We start from the raw sequence: 12,040 nt of genomic DNA, 5'->3' as shown, positions 1-12,040 counted from the left end.
TGCTTATGGTTCATTGAACAAGCATGGGAAATGGTGTTTAAACCCTTTACATTGAAGATCTGTGAAGTTATTTGAATTTTTACTAATTATCTTTGAAAGACGGGGTCCTGAAAAAGGGACGCTTCTTTTTTGGCTGAGTTTATAATCTTGTTTTACCTACATGTACAGTATAGATCTGTCTATGAATTTCAGAGTGGTTACACATTTCTCATTTCATTTGTTGTATATGGCTATGTATAATTGGGTCATTATTTAGTATTTGACATTGCAGTATTACAGGACAATCCATAGGACATTGCTGAACACTATTCATTCTACTTTACTAGATACAAGCAGTGAAGGGATCGTACCTGGAGTGACAGATAGGTAGATCCATTGTATCCTGATATCTGGTCCTCCATTGATCTCCACAACACACCTGTAATCCTCAGAGTCCCATGACGTCATGTCAGTCATGGTCACAGTGAAGATTCTCTTGTTGATGTCATCAGAGATTGAGGTCTTACCACTGCTCTTAGGATGGTCAGTGCGTACTACATAAGAACATACATCCCAACCTAATCCTTTACACCAGTATTTCACATGGTTGATATGACTCGGATCATAGTGACATGGGAAGGTGATGGAGCCTCCTGTCTGCACAGACACATGCCCCACTGTGGACACATCAACACAAAACACATTTAGGTTGGAATGCAATCACTTTGTTTCTGCACTATAAAACAACTTGTGTATGATTCAGATTGATAAGACTGTTTACTGCCCTTTATAGAAACATCCCACATGAAAAAATTATACGGTCTAAATACTGTAGTATAGTATATTTATATACTATGGTATTCTCTACACTGCTTTTGTGGAATTTACTGTAGTATTCACTATAGTGTTTTGCGGACATGACTGTAGTATATTGTAGTAACATCTGCCGACTATGCAAGTTACTGTTTAATGAGGGGAACACCTCAACCAAAACATAAAGACACACAGGTTTGTGACAGGCCACCTATTGAGTTAGGTCAACAGAGGATTAGGTTTTCTTGTTTGATACAGATAACACACATTAACAAGAGTACACCAAAATGACTTCTTAGCTTTATGAAATACAACAGTGCTTTCACAGAGATTCAGCTGACCAAGTAAACAAGATGACCAAAAACTGTGACAAACAATACTGTACTTCTGAAGGTAGAAAATAATAAACAGATAACCACAGTATTTACAGGGGTGTAAAGTACTTAAGGAAAAATACTTTAAAGTACTAGTTAAGTATTCTGGGGGGTTATCTGTACTTTACTATTCATATTTTGGACAACTTTTAATTTGACTTCACAACATTTCTAAAGAAAATAATGTACTTTCTGCTCCATACATTTTCCCTGACACCCAAAAGTACTTGTTACATTTTGAATGCTTAGCTGGACAGGAAAATTGTCAAATTCATGCACTTGATCATCCCTACGGCCTCTGACCAGGCAGACTCACTAAACACACATGCTTCGTTCGTAAATTATGTCTGAGTGTTGGAGTGTACCCCTGGCTATCTGTACATTTTTAAAAACAAGAACATGGTGCTGTCTGGTTTGCTTAATCTAAGGAATTTGAAATTATTTATACTTTTATTTTTGATACTTAACTAACCTCCAAACGAGCTTCAATGCCATACAGCACTCCTTCTGTGGCCTCCAACTGCTCTTAAACGCTAGTAAAACCAAATGCATGCTTTTCAACCGTCCGCTGCCCGCACCCGCCCGCCCGACTAGCATCACTACTCTGGACGGTTCTGACCTAGAATACGTGGACAACTACAAATACCTAGGTGTCTGGCTAGACTGTAAACCCTCCTTCCAGACTCACATCAAACATCTCCAATCCAAAATCAAATCTAGAATCGGCTTTCTATTTCGCAAAAAAAGCCTCCTTCAATCACGCCGCCAAACTTACCCTAGTAAAACTGACTATCCTACCGATCCTCGACTTCGGTGATGTCATCTACAAAATAGCTTCCAATACTTTACTCAGCAAATTGGATGCAGTCTATCACAGTGCCATCAGTTTTGTTACCAAAGCGCCTTATACCACCCACCACTGCGACCTATATGCTCTAGTCGGCTGGCCCTCGCTACATATTCATCGCCAGACCCACTGGCTCCAGGTCATCTATAAGTCTATGCTAGGTAAAGCGCCGCCTTATCTCAGCTCACTGGTCATGATAACAACACCCACCCGTAGCACGCGCTCCAGCAGGTATATCTCACTGGTCACCCCCAAAGCCAACATCTCTTTTGGCAGCCATTCCTTCCAGTTCTCTGCTGCCAGTGACTGGAACGAATTGCAAAAATCGCTGAAGCTGGAGACTTACATTTCCCTCACTAACTTTAAACATCAGCTATCTGAGCAGCTAACCGATCGCTGCAGCTGTACATAGCCCATCTGTAAATAGCCCACCCAATCTACCTACCTCATCCCCATATCGTTTTAATTTACTTTGCTGCTCTTTTGCACACCAGTATCACTACTTACACACCATCATCTGCTCATCATCTGCTCATCTATCACTCCAGTGTTAATCTGCTAAATTGTAATTACTTTGCTACTATGGCCTATTTATTGCCATACCTCCTCATGATATTTGCACACACTGTATATAGACTTTCTTTTTTTCTATTGTGTTACTGACTGTACACTTGTTTATTCCATGTGTAACTCTCTGTTGTTCTTTCTGTCGCACTGCTTTGCTTTATCTTGGCCAGGTCACAGTTATAAATGAGAACTTGTTCTCAACTAGCCTACCTGGTTAAATAAAGGTTACATTTTTATTTTATTTTAACTGTGGTGTTTGAGGACATGGCTGTAGTATTTACTGTTGTTTTTGCGGACATGACTGTAGTATATTGTTGTATCCCCTGCCAACTAGGGGATAGCTAAAACTAATATTCATGTCTTAAATGTAAAGCCATTGCAAAAATGTACTTTTTTTCAGTTGGTTTGTTTGGGTAGCCTTTGCTGGTTTGAGGTCCAGGCAGTTTATTGGCAGCACCCTCCAATAAGGTGATGGTATTTTTAAGTAAAGTCATTTGTATTTCTAAAATACACTACAGTACCTGACAAAAAGTATGTGAACACCTGCTCGTTGAACATCTCATTCCAAAATCATGGACATTAATATGGAGTTTGTCCCTCCTTTGCTGCTATAACAGCCTCCACTCTTCTGGGAAGGCTTTCCGCTAGATGTTGGAACGCTAGATTTGGAACATTGCTGCGGGGACTTTCTTCCATTCAGTCACAAGCAGTGCTTAAAACTGAGGTGCTGGAACAGGATCCGGCACCTCTCAGTTTTGGACTGTTTCGTTCCGGGAACCTAATTGCAAGGATTCGGTACCTCTCGAGGCATGAAACACAATGTTCAGTGTTTGCATGTAAAAATTAAAATAAAAGGGTTCAGAGTTCATTTGAGTTGCCTCCTCTGTAATTCTTCTGCACCCTAAAAAAACGTAGCCTAATGTGAAAATGTAGATTTTCAGCCTGCCCCTGATATTCTAAGAATTGCTTCGGGTTGGGCCTGCCCTATGATTTGCGCAACATTGTCGCCTAGAGGCCAACTTGTGGCAATTGCTGTGTTGCGAGAGAGAAGCTTGCCTGTAGCCTATCTCTCACAGAACCAGAATGAGATTCACTTTCTATGATCTCATATAAATATCTTGGAATTTGAATTGATGACGGCCTCTCTTTTAAATTGCATACTCAACAACTTACAAAATTTTATTTTAGGAATAAGGCCTGTTTTTCTTTTGAAGCCAGAAGGAGGCTAGTATCAGCTACATTTATGCCTTTACTAGACTATGGGGATATTTTATATATGAATGCTTCCACTCAGTGTTTGAGATCAATTGACACTCTTTACCATGGCACTTTGAGATTTCTTTTAAACTACAAAACCATTACGCACCACTGCACTTTGTTTACCAGGGTTGGCTGGCCTTCTCTAGTCACTCGTAGGCCCAGTCACTGGTGTACTTTTATTTACAAAGCCATTTTGGGTTTACTACCTTTTTATTTGGGCATTTTTATTTTTCAGAAATGTGGTGGGTACTCTCTTCGTTCGCTGGACTTTATCCTGCTAACTGTTCCAAATGTCCGAACTAAATTTGGTAAAAGGGCTTTTATGTACTCTGCGCCATCGTCTTGGAAAACCTTACAAAATACTTTTAAACTGGAAGAACTTGTCCCGATTTGTGTTTTTAAATCACTGATGAAGGATTTTGAGGCTGATTCCCTGACCTGTCAATGTTTTTAATTTGCTGTTTTTGATTTTGTTATACTATTGTGAATTCAATGGTTTTTACTAGATTACTTGTAGTTTTTTATGTTGTCTGTCTGTAATTTTTGTAATGACTTGGTGCTGCCTATCTTGGCCAGGACGCTCTTGAAAAAGAGATATTAAATCTCAATGAACCCTTCCTGGTTAAATAAAGGTTAAATAAAAAATCGATCTTTCCCTCTCTCTGTTCTGATGAGACTGCACCTACCATCTCTCCAGAGTTGTACTTCATGGTGGTGCTGCAGCTGATAAATTGAAATACATTTGCTAAAGTTATAGAATTACTTCCGTCTGTTCGGAAATAATTGAAATACTACAGAATACTCCCCACGAGTAGGCCACAGAGGATCAATAGTTTATTTTTTTAGTTCAGCTGTGGATTGTGTGGAGCCCAATCACAAGGCATTGCCTACAGTCGGGAACACGTGGAACACGTGGCAAATCAGTCAGTGAACAGCATGCAGCCAAAACAGGCCTTTCGCAATATTTCTAATACAATCGTGGGATAGCACAGGTTGGAAAGCAAATGGCTTCTGCTGAAACAGAAATACTTATCTGTCTGTAGGCTACGAAAATATTTTATCAACTTCCAAATAGGCCTATTGAGCGAACAGCATTGTTTTTACAAACTAAAACGAGAGAGGCTTTCTGGATGAGTGCATCGGCCATCGCTGGTGAGTGAATCTGCGCATTATTGGGTGAGTCAGTGAAACTAGAAAGCTTTTTAGGAGTATAATTTCCTCCTCATATTGTACAATATGTGTGTCTCCACACACCTAGGCCTAGGCAATTGATTGATTCAAGACAAGGTCGTTTTTAATGATCTCACATTCTCAGTTTGTCAGTGTCAAAGTAGCCTGACATTTCAATAATTTGTGCCCTATTAAACAAAAGTCTCCGGTCATTAAAATTACATAGAATTGCATGAAATGCATTTATAAAAGGTACAATTAATCCCGGACCCTAGGCTATAAATAAAATTCAACAAGGGCCTTTATTCTACTGCTCTAGTCTAGACCAGGAATGTGCAAATGCAATGATATGCATGCAATGCTTTGTTATAAAGGTGATTTTCTGGTACCTCAGAGCTCCCCTGGTCACCTCCCAAAATCAAGCACTGGCCACAAGAGCATTAGTGAGGTCGGGCACTGATGTTGGGCGATTAAGCCTGGCTTTCAGTCGGCGTTCCAATTAATCCCAAAGGTGTTCGATTGGGTTGAGGTCAGGGCTCTGTGCAGGCCAGTCAAGTTCTTCAACATCGATCTCAACAAACCATTTCTGTATGGACCTCGCTTTGTGCATTGGGTCATTGTCATGCTGAAACAGGAAAGGGCCTTCCCCAAACTGTTGCCACAAAGTTGAAAGCACAGAATCGTCTAGAATGTAACTGTATGCTGTAGCGTAAAAATTTCCCATCACTGGAACTAAGGGGCCTAGCCCGAACCATGAAAAACAGCCCCAGACAATTATTCCACAGACCCACCAAACTTTACAGTTGGCACTATGCATTGGGGCAGGTAGCGTTCTCCTGGCATCCGCCAAACCCAAATTTGTCCGTCAGGACTGCCAGATGGGGAAGCGTGATTCATCACTCCAGAAAACGTGTTTCCACTGCTCCAGAATCCAATGGCTGCTAGCTTTACACTACACTGCGCGTGGGGATCTTAGACTTGTGTGCAGCTGCTCGGCCATGGAAACCCATTTCATGAAGCTCACAACGAACAGCTAGAAAGAAAAGTGTCTCATGATGAAGCAAAATGGATCATCATGATGATGTGGCTGGAGACACTTTTCTTCTTAAATGTCCAATATCTGGACAACTTGACTGCTGACATGCAGTGGCGGTTTGGCCGTCGGGAGCACAGGGACATTTCCCGGTGGCTGAGGGTCGTTTTGGCCTGCCGTGAATAGTCAACTTGACCAGCGATAATACAGCAAGCAGGATAGAATTGACGGAGAATTCACACATCAGGCGCAACTCTCTCTCTCTCGCTGCAGTGTCCCCGCGCCAAAAATAACGTCAGGTCTCTCCGCGACGCACATAGCAACCGTCTACCTGCTTCTCTACCGATAACATTTTAGACTAGGCACACGGCGAAATGGATGGTCAGAAAAGGAAAGGTGGAGCAGAGAGGGAGAGAATAAAAAAGAGAAAAGCCCTGGCTAAATGCTGCAAAAAAAGCGTTCGCCAGTAAGGGACCAGGTCAGTCAAAAACACTCGCTAAAACACACACTGACACACACGACACCGAGCATGGCTAGCTAAGTAGCCTAGCTAATAATAGTGACACAACGGCCGGTAGGCTAAACAGTTTTCACATCTTACGTCTTCGTGGAGGAATTATATCATAGCAATGAGTGCAACATAGCGATCATAATATGACATTGAATGCAATGTGTTTCAACTAGTAAAAAATAGTAAACCTAGACTATGGACTTGCCAGCATTCGGTCATGACTCATGCCACATAAGCTAGGGAAACAGGCTACAGTAACGTAACCATAATTTATCCATTAATGTAACACAGTAGGCTATGTGACACAGCACAGGCAATGACAAAGATCATTAGCAAGATTAGTACAAGCATTACAAGTTACTACAATAATATACAGCTCTGGGAAAAATTAAGAGACCACTCTTAATTTTTTTCAGAGCTGTATTAATGTAGCCTACTGATACACTAATGATAGTGAGTGAGTATGATAATAGAGTATTTTCTTTGCTAAGGTGGAGAAGGAAGCAGCAGCAGCACTAGAGCTTCAGGTGCTCCTGCAGAACTGGAGATGGTGGTCAGTTCAGAGTGAGACTCAGAGCAGGAATCTTCAGGTACAACTTAAGAGCACAAACCTAAACATGTAGGCTATGGTTTCAGATTAATATGTGCTTTATTTATGAGATTATCAGTAGCACTGTAATCGGGGGGCATACAATCGATGACTGCTCAAGTTATACAAGTTTAGGTTTAGGTTATTTACAATGTTAATCTCATTCTGCAGAGCAACCAGATGTGCAGAGAGAGAGAGCGAGAGAGTTTCAGAGCCCAGTACAGGGAAATAGAAAGGGACAGCGAAAGCACTGAAAATCCATTTGATTATTTTGCCCATCCTCAGTCCAAGGATTTTGCCTTATTTTTTCAGTACCACCCAAAACAAATCCCTCAGAGTTATTCCCAATATATTCCACTCCAAAGATGGAACAAACAGAAAATGGCTGACCTACAATGAAGTAACTCTTTCCTTGTTCTGCTCAGTATGTCTTGCATTTGCAACACATTCAGCCAGTGAGTGCATTTGTCAAAGGAGGCATGCAGGCCTGGAAACATGCCCATCAGAGAGTACAGGAACATGAGAGAAGCAAGACCCATAGAGAAAGTGCAGAAGCCTTTTTCCTCAGAGCCAGCAAAGCAGACATTCGTACCCTTTTGGGTGATAAGCAAATGTCAGTTCAACGAGACCAGGTCAGAAAGAGGAGGCAGGTCATGGAATGTGTAATTGATGTAGTTAAAGTTATTGGTAAATGGGGGCTTAGCTACAGAGGACACAGACACGAAGCTGCATATAACTTGGAAAACATGGTCGTCAATCATGGCAAGTTTCTTGAGCTCATATTGTTGCTAAGTAAATATGATGTCTGCCTACAAGAGCATGTTAGTGATTGCATTGAGAAGAGCAAGAAGCAGATGGGAAGTAAAGGAAGAGGGTCCTTGGTAACTATGATGTCCAAAACAACAGCAAATAAAGTAATTGAAGTCATCAGAATGTTGATTCAGCAGACAGTTGCTGTTGAAGTGAGAAAGGCAGGGATGTTCTCAATACGAATGGACACAACACAGGATTTAACATCCAAAGACCAGTGTGCAGTAGTTCTGCGATATGTCACTGATGTTGTCCACCAGAGACTCATTGAGGTCATTGACTGTGAGTCATCGACTGGACAGTACTTTGTGGACCTTGTGAAACAGACCCTTGAGAAGATGGACATAGATATCAAACGATGTGTTGGTAATGCAAAAGACGGCACAGCTAATTGCAGGGACAATACAGGGGCTTCTCTGCATTGCTCACAGGAGAGTCTCCTAACCAAGTACACATATGGTGTTACTCACATGTCCTCAACCCTGTGCTAACTGACACCACTGGGGTTGTTGTGGAAAGTTAATCCCTTTTCTCACTACTGAATGACATTGCAGTGTTCGTTCGAGATTCCTACAAGCGCATGAAGCTATGGGAGGAAACCAGTGAGGACAGGAGACACAGACTTGCTTGATGTAATTGGTGAAACACGCTGGTGGGCCAAAGACGAGGCCTTGAGGAAAGTACTTGGAAGCTTTGCAAAGCCTGACGGTGCACTTTACACGGATGTGGTTATCACTATGGAAAGAATTGAAAAGGATGTGGTCATCACTATGGAAAGAATTGAACAGGATGTGGTCATCACTATGGAAAGACTTGAACAGGATGTGGTCATCACTATGGAAAGACTTGAACAGGATGTGGTCATCACTATGGAAAGACTTGAACAGGATGTGGTCATCACTATGGAAAGACTTGAACAGGATGTGGTCATCACTATGGAAAGACTTGAACAGGATGTGGTCATCACTATGGAAAGACTTGAACAGGATGTGGTCATCACTATGGAAAGTCTTGAACAGGATGTGGTCATCACTATGGAAAGACTTGAACAGGATGTGGTCATCACTATGGAAAGAATTGAAAAGGATGTGACCATAAAACCTGCCACCAGAAGCAAGGCCCAAGGGTACAAGGATGCTCTCCTAAAGTATGAAACCATACCTACAGCTGAGATTTTTCTCAGTATTTTTGAGCAGACGTCCCCTCTCTCTAAATACTTGCAAACAAGTGGCATGGATATCGTAACAGCACAGCACTTGGTGACGGTGTGCCCGAGACTTTGAGGGTATGAAGAGGGCAGCAGACGACTTTGTTGAGTGGGTCAATGGCATTCTCCTCACCCTATCCGTCACTCAGGTGGCTTGTGAGAGGACCTTCTCCACCCTGAAATTCGTGAAGAACTGCCTAAGAACCTCCCTCACTCAAGAGAACCTTGAAGCGTTCCTTTTGAATGCAACAGAGAAAGAGATTCTTTTGGGACTTGACAAAGATGACATCATTGACAAGCTGGCGGAGAGCAGTGAGTTACTGCGCCGCCTACTGGTTAACTAGTGGTAATTACTTCCTGGTTACTCTGAAGCAGCTATGCTATGACTCTTCCTTAACAGGCTGACAAGGGTGAAAGAACATTTGCTGTGAGTTAAAGCTTTTGTACAGAGGCATGTTTTTTGGACTTTCATATTATACTTGCAGTTATGTAGCCAATGTTCAATTTCATTGACTCAGTGTGTAAGATGTGTTTATTTTTGTGCTGTTTGCTTTATGGACACCAGTGAGTGAACATTGTAATCTACATTTTTTTGTAGAGTTGTGCTTTTTCGACTTTTGTATTATACTTACTTACATTGTTGTAGCTTATGTTCACGTTCAGTGAATGTGTGCGTGTGTGAAGTTTTTTGATACTTTTGATATGCTTGATGCTTGAATATAAAGATAATCATTTGAAAATTTGAGCTAACATTGTGTATCTCATTCTCTTTTTAAAAAGTGTAGGCTAATTGTTTTGTGTGTCGAGCCGTGTACATTTGTATGTGCTATGATTGGTGTATTCCTAGTGAGTTTGATGGTGCACCCATAGCCATAGCCATAGCATACCTTGAAAACTCAGTGTTCAGATAGGCTACATGTTTGTCAGTCCCAAATGTTTGTATTTTGTAATGTGGATAACTTTCTTCCCAGATGAACATAGTGGCCAAATATAAAACTAGTTTGGTACCCATTACAACAACAAATAGGGTTACCCTACAAAATTAGCTGTCTGGTGGTTTGCGTGAACAGGCTGGCATGGGGTAGAGTCAAATTCCCAGCCTGAATTATTGTTTCAGTCCGCCCCTGCTGACTTGCAAAACATTTTGGGACTGTATCAACAGTAGACTAATGAAAAAAATACCAAAGTTCGTTTTTGAGTGATATTTCCCTTCAACACAGTGTCCAAAGAAGAGCCAGATGTATACAGAATGGTGTCGTCTGCGTAGAGGTGGATCAGGGAATCACCCGCAGCAAGAGCGACATCGTTGATATATACAGAGAAAAGAGTCGGCCCAAGAATTGAACCCTGTGGTACCCCCATAGAGACTGCCAGAGGTCCAGACAACAGACCCTCCGATTTTACACACTGAACTCTGTTTGCAAAGTAATTGGTGAACCAGGCGAGGCAGTCATTTGAGAAACCAAGGCCATTGAGTCTGCCGATAAGAATACGGTGATTGACAGAGTCGAAATCCTTGGCCAGGTCGATGAAGACGGCTGCACTGTACAGTCTTATATCGATGGCGGCTATGATATCGTTTAGTACCTTGAGCGTTGCTGAGGTGCACCCGTGACCAGCTCGGAAACCGGATTGCACAGCAGAGAAGGTACGTTGGGATTCGAAATGGTCAGTGATCTGTTTATTAACTTGGCTTTCAAAGACTTTAGAAAGGCAGGGCAGGATGGATATAGGTCTGTAACAGTTTGGGTCTAGAGTGTCACCCCCTTTGAAGCGGGGGATGACCGTGGCAGCTTTCCAATCTTTAGGGATCTCGGACGATACGAAAGAGAGGTTGAACAGACTGGTAATAGGGGTTGCAACAATGGCGGCAGATAATTTTAGAAAGAGAGGGTCCAGATTGTATAGCCCAGCTGATTTGTACGGGTCCAGGTTTTGCAGCTCTTTCAGAATTTGGGTGAAGGAGAAGCTGGGGAAGCTAGGGCAAGTAGCTGCGAGGGGTGCGGAGCTGTTGGCCAGGGTTGGGGTAGCCAGGAGGAAAGCATGACCAGCAGTAGAGAAATGCTTATTGAAATTTTCGATTATCATGGATTTATCGGTGGTGACCGTGTCGTCTAGCCTCAGTGCAGTGGGCAGCTGGGAGGAGGTGCTCTTGTTCTCCATGGACTTTACAGTAACCCCAAAACTTTTTGGAGTTAGAGCTACAGGATGCAAATTTCTGTTTGAAAAAGCTAGCCTTTGCTTTCCTGACTGACTGTATGTATTGGTTCCTGACTTCCCTGAACAGTTGCAAATCGCGGGGACTATTCGATGCTATTGCAGTCCGCCACAGGATGTTTTTGTGCTGATCAAGGGCTATATCTTTTCTTAGTTCTACAGTTACTGTGGTAAAGTCTGCAAAAACACTTAAATATTTGTAGCACATTTAAGTAAATACCTCCAGTCAACATGTGCAATGCGTTAGGAGATAAAGCAGATTGCGTTCTTCATTTCACCATTTCACCTGTCACATTATTTTACATTATGAAGCTTACATAGTTCCCCAGAACAGTTGAGCCAGTCAACTGTTTGTTTGTGTGTATTGACAGGGGTCGCATTTTATATTGAAAGTCAACAGTGTATTTTCACGTCAATAGAGTGATCAGGAATATACAGTTTTCCTTCACAGAAAATACATTAGTGCAACACATTCGGCAGAAAATAGCTTCATTTTCATCAGGTGACAACAGAAGGGCAACAGAATCTTTCTAGCAGCCACACACGTAAAAAGGCTTACAATTAAAAAGCACAGCACAAGGTATTTATTTCCAAAAACGATGCATGTATGGTCATCATATATCTAATGTTTAGGCCAATAATAGAAACAATGTAGCCAGCTGC

This window comes from Salvelinus alpinus, chromosome 32 (genome assembly GCF_045679555.1).
Source record: "Salvelinus alpinus chromosome 32, SLU_Salpinus.1, whole genome shotgun sequence".
NCBI lineage: Eukaryota > Metazoa > Chordata > Actinopteri > Salmoniformes > Salmonidae > Salvelinus > Salvelinus alpinus.
Note: the sequence above shows the minus strand (reverse complement) of the source record.